Below are 5,708 nucleotides of genomic sequence, written 5' to 3'. Positions count from 1 at the left end.
CTGCCCCCTGCACCGGCAGAGAGCTCGGGGGAGCCAGAGTATGTCAGGCAGATGCTGGGCTGGCCGCTTGTGTGGGAAGGGGCAGAGCCGACCTAGGGGCAAGTTTGCCCTCTTGCTCTCCCTGCTGCCCTGAGGCTGCTGGGCCAAAGAGGTCTTGGGCATCCAGCCCCTTGCTGGTCCCTTCCCTCTGACGAGGCCCTCTGAGCTCCAGCACCTTGCAGTGTGGAGACAACCCCTGCCAGCAACCTCCTCTCCAAGGAGGCCTCAACCGAGGCCTAGGCCCAGGGGAAAGGCACCAGCGGGGATGAGCCAGTGGAGGCGCCCGGGCATGTCTGGACCCAGTCCCTGCAGCCTGCCCCTTGGTGGGGCAGTACCCCTGGAGGCCAGGAAGGTCTGGGCAAGGCTGGCCAGGGGCAGGGGCCCTGCTGGGTCCTGCCCGTGGCCTGTAGGGCCTCTGAGCACAACCGGCCCTCTCGCGCTGGAAGACCTCCCCGGCTGCCTCCAAAGGCCAGTTTGCCAACACTCCTGCCCGCTGTTCCCGCCAGGCACGCACAATGCTCCCAAGCCCAGGAGAAAAGCGCTTCGGGGTGGTGCTCTCTCCGGGCCCTTTCCCCTAAGCCTGTGGGCAAGGCAGGGGGAACACACTCCCAGACCAAGGCAGAACCACATGCACACGTCTGTTCCTGTCCCCTGCACCGGCAGAGAGCTCGGGGGAGCCAGAGTCTCTCAGGCAGGTGCTGGGCTGGCCGCCTGTGTGGGAAGGGGCAGAGCCGCCCTAGGGGCAAGTTGGGCCTCTTGATCTCCCTGCTGCCCTGAGGCTGCTGGGCCAAAGATGTCTTGGGCATCCAGCCCCTTACTGGTCCCTTCCCTCTGACGAGGCCCTCTGAGTTCCAGCACCTTGCAGTGTGGAGACAGCACCTGCCAGCAATCTCCACTCCAAGGAGGCCTCTACCGAGGCCTAGGCCCAGGGAAAAGGCACCAGCGGGGTTGAGCCAGGGGAGGCGCCCGTGCATGTCTGGACCCTGTCCCCGCAGCCTGCCTCTTGTTGGGGCAGTACCCCCGGATGCCAGGAAGGTCTGGGCAAGGCTGGCCAGGGGCAGGGGCCCTGCTGGGTCCTGCCCCTGGCCTGTGGGGCCTCTGAGCACAACCGGCCCTCTCCCACTGGAAGACCTCCCCGGCTGCCTCCAAAGGCCAGTTTGCAAGCACTCCCGTCCACTGTTCCCGCCAGGCGCGCACAATGCTCCCAAGGCCGGGAGAAAAGCGCTTCGGGGTGGTGGTCTCTCCGGGCCCCTGCCCCTGAGCCTGGGGGCCAGGCAGGGGATCCACAGTCCCAGGCCAAGGCAGAACCACATGCACACGTCTGTTCCTGTCCCCTGCACCGGCAGAGAGCTCGGGGGAGCCAGAGTCTGTCAGGCAGGTGCTGGGCTGGCCGCCTGTGTGGGAAGGGGCAGAGCCGACCTAGGGGCAAGTTGGGCCTCTTGCTCTCCCTGCTGCCCTGAGGCTGCTGGGCCAAAGATGTCTTGGGCATCTAGCCCCTTACTGGTCCCTTCCCTCTGATGAGGCCCTCTGAGTTCCAGCACCTTGCAGTGTGGAGACAGCACCTGCCAGCAATCTCCACTCCAAGCAGGCCTCAACCGAGGCCTAGGCCCAGGGAAAAGCACCAGCGGGGTTGAGCCAGGGGAGGCGCCCGTGCATGTCTGGACCCTGTCCCCGCAGCCTGCCCCTTGTTGGGGCAGTACCCCCGGAGGCCAGGAAGGTCTGGGCAAGGCTGGCCAGGGGCAGGGGCCCTGCTGGGTCCTGCCCCTGGCCTGTGGGGCCTCTGAGCACAACCGGCCCTCTCCCACTGGAAGACCTCCCCGGCTGCCTCCAAAGGCCAGTTTGCAAGCACTCCCGCCCACTGTTCCCGCCAGGCGCGCACAATGCTCCCAAGCCCGGGAGAAAAGCGCTTCGGGGTGGTGGTCTCTCCGGGCCCCTGCCCCTGGGCCTGGGGTCCAGGCAGGGGATCCACAGTCCCAGGCCAAGGCAGAACCACATGCACACGTCTGTTCCTGACCCCTGCACCGGCAGAGAGCTCGGGGGAGCCAGAGTCTGTCAGGCAGCTGCTGGGTTGGCTGCCTGTGTGGGAAGGGGCAGAGCCGACCTAGGGGCAAGTTGGGCCTCTTCCTCTCCCTGCTGCCCTGAGGCTGCTGGGCCAAAGAGGTCTTGGGCATCCAGCCCCTTGCTGGTCCCTTCCCTCTGACGAGGCCCTCTGAGCTCCAGCACCTTGCAGTGTGGAGACAGCCCCTGCCAGCAACCTCTTCTCCAAGGAGGCCTCAACTGAGGCCTAGGCCCAGGGTAAAGGCACCAGCGGGGATGAGCCTGGGGAGGCTCCCGGGCATGTCGGGACCCAGTCCCCGCAGCCCGCCCCTTGGTGGGGTAGTACCCCCGGAGGCCAGGAAGGTCTGGCCAAGGCTGCCAGGGGCAGGGACACTGCTGGGTCCTGCCCCTGGCCAGTGGGGCGTCTGAGCACAACCGGCACTCTCCCGCTGGAAGACCTCCCCGTCTGCTTCCAAAGGCCGGTTTGCAAGCACTCCCGCCTGCTATTCCCGCCAGGCACGCACAATGCTCCCAAGCCCGGGAGAAAAGCGCTTCGGGGTGGTGCTCTCTCCGGGCCCTTGCACCTGAGCCTGGGGGCCAGGCAGGGGGAACACACTCCCAGGCCAAGGCAGAACGACATGCACACGTCTGTTCCTGCCCCCTACACCGGCAGAGTGCTCGGGGGAGCCAGTGTCTGTCAGGCAGCTCCTGGGTTGGCTGCCTGTGTGGGAAGGGGCAGAGCCGACCTAGGGGCAAGTTGGGCCTCTTGCTCTCCCTGCTGCCCTGAGACTGCTGGGCCAAAGACGGCTTGGGCATCCAGCCCCTTGCTGGTCCCTTCCCTCTGACGAGGCCCTCTGAGCTCCAGCACCTTGCAGTGTGGAGACAGCCCCTGCCAGCAACCTCCTCTCCAAAGAGGCCTCAACCGAGGCCTAGGCCCAGGGGAAAGGCACCAGCGGGGATGAGCCTGGGGAGGCGCACGGACATGTCTGGACCCAGTCCCCGCAGCCTGCCCCTTGGTGGGGCAGTACCCCCGGAGGCCAGGAAGGTCTGGGCAAGGCTGGCCAGGGGCAGGGGCCGTGCTGGGTCCTGCCCCTGGCCTGTGAGGCTTCTGAGCACAACCGGCCCTCTCCCACTGGAAGACCTCTCCGGCTGCCTCCAAAGGCCGGTTTGCCAACACTCCTGCCCGCTGTTCCCGCCAGGCACGCACAATTCTCCCAAGCCCGGGAGAAAAGCGCTTCGGGGTGTTGCTCTCTCCGGGCCCTTGCCCCTGAGCGTGGGGGCCAGGCAGTGGGTCCACACTCCCAGACCAAGGCAGAACCACATGCACACGTCTGTTCCTGACCCCTGCACGGGCAGAGAGCTCGGGGGAGCCAGAGTCTGTCAGGCAGCTGCTGGGCTGGCCGCCTGTGTGGGAAGGGGCAGAGCCGACCTAGGGGCAAGTTGGGCCTCTTCCTCTCCCTGCTGCCCTGAGGCTGCTGGGGAAAAGAGGTCTTGGGCATCCAGCCCCTTGCTGGTCCCTTCCCTCTGACGAGGCGCTCTGAGCTCCAGCACCTTGCAGTGTGGAGACAGCCCCTGCCAGCAACCTCCTCTCCAAGGAGGCCTCAACCGAGGCCTAGGCCCAGGGGAAAGGCACCAGCGGGAATGAGCCAGTGGAGGCGCACGGGCATGTCTGGACCCAGTCCCCGCAGCCTGCCCCTTGGTGGACCAGTACCCCCGAAGGCCAGGAAGGTCTGGGCAAGGCTGCCAGGGGCAGGGACCCTGCTGGGTCCTGCCCCTGGCCTGTGGGGCGTCTGAGCACAACCGGCACTCTCCCGCTGGAAGACCTCCCCGGCTGCCTCCAAAGGCCGGTTTGCAAGCGCTCCCGCCCACTGTTCCCAGCAGGCGTGTACAATGCTCCCAAGCCCGGGAGAAAAGCGCTTCGGGGTGGTGGTCTCTCCGGGCCCCTGCCCCTGAGCCTGGGGGCCAGGCAGGGGAACCACAGTCCCAGGCCAAGGCAGAACCACATGCACACGTCTGTTCCTGCCCCCTCCACCGGCAGAGAGCTGGGGGGAGCCAGAGTCTGTCAGGCAGCTGCTGGGCTAGTCGCCTGTGTGGGAAGTGGCAGAGCTGACCTAGGGGCAAGTTGGGCCTCTTGCTCTCCCTGCTGCCCTGAGGCTGCTGGGTCAAAGAGTTCTTGGGCATCCAGCCCTTTCCTGGTCCCTTCCCTCTGACGAGGCCCTCTGAGCTCCAGCACCTTGCAGTGTGGAGACAGCCCCTGCCAGCAACCTCCTCTCCAAAGAGGCCTCAACCGAGGCCTACGCCCAGGGGAAAGGCACCAGCGGGGATGATCCTGGGGAGGCGCACGGACATGTCTGGACCCAGTCCCCACAGCCTGCCCCTTGGTGGGGCAGTACCCCCGGAGGCCAGGAAGGTCTGGGCAAAGCTGGCCAGGGGCAGGGGCCCTGCTGGGTCCTGCCCCTGGCCTGTGAGGCCTCTGAGCACAACCGGCCCTCTCCCACTGGAAGACCTCCCTGGCTGCCTCCAAAGGCCGGTTTGCCAACACTCCCGCCCGCTGTTCCCGCCAGGCACGCACAATGCTCCCAAGCCCGGGAGAAAAGCGCTTCGGGGTGTTGCTCTCTCCGGGCCCTTGTCCCTGAGCCTGGGGTCCAGGCAGTGGGTCCACACTCCCAGACCAAGGCAAAACCACATGCACACGTCTGTTCCTGACCCCTGCACCGGCAGAGTGCTCGGGGGAGCCAGTGTCTGTCAGGCAGCTCCTGGGTTGGCTGCCTGTGTGGGAAGGGGCAGAGCCGACCTAGGGGCAAGTTGGGCCTCTTGCTCTCCCTGCTGCCCTGAGACTGCTGGGCCAAAGACGTCTTGGGCATCCAGCCCCTTGCTGGTCCCTTCCCGCTGACGAGGCCCTCTGAGCTCCAGCACCTTGCAGTGTGGAGACAGCCCCTGCCAGCAACCTCTTCTCCAAGGAGGCCTCAAGCAAGGCCTAGGCCCAGGGGAAAGGCACCAGCGGGGATGAGCCTGGGGAGGCGCCCGGGCATGTCTGGACCCAGTCCCCGCAGCCTGCCCCTTGGTGGGGCAGTACCCCCGGAGGCCAGGAAGGTCTGGGCAAGGCTGCCAGGGGCAGGGACACTGCTGGGTCCTGCCCCTGGCCTGTGGGGCGTCTGAGCACAACCGGCACTCTCCCGCTGGAAGACCTCCCCGTCTGCCTCCAAAGGCCGGTTTGCAAGCACTCCCGCCCGCTGTTCCCGCCAGGCACGCGCAATGCTCCCAAGCCCGGGAGAAAAGCGCTTCGGGGTGGTGCTCTCTCCGGGCCCTTGCCCCTGAGCCTGGGGGCCATGCGGGGGGAACACACTCCCAGGCCAAGGCAGAACGACATGCACACGTCTGTTCCTGCCCCCTCCACCAGCAGAGAGCTCGGGGGAGCCAGAGACTGCCAGGCTGCTGCTGGGCTGGCTGCCTGTGTGGGACGGGGCAGAGCCGACCTAGGGGCAATTTGGGCCTCTTGCTCTCCCTGCTGCCCTGAGGCTGCTGGGCCAAAGAGGTCTTGGGCATCCAGCCCTTTGCTGGTCCCTTCCCTCTGACGAGGCCCTCTGAGCTCCAGCACCTTGCAGTGTGGAGACAGCACCTGCCAGCAACCT

Source organism: Dama dama, unplaced genomic scaffold, assembly GCF_033118175.1.
Source record: "Dama dama isolate Ldn47 unplaced genomic scaffold, ASM3311817v1 ptg000020l, whole genome shotgun sequence".
Taxonomy (NCBI): domain Eukaryota; kingdom Metazoa; phylum Chordata; class Mammalia; order Artiodactyla; family Cervidae; genus Dama; species Dama dama.
This window is presented reverse-complemented; position numbering follows the sequence as displayed.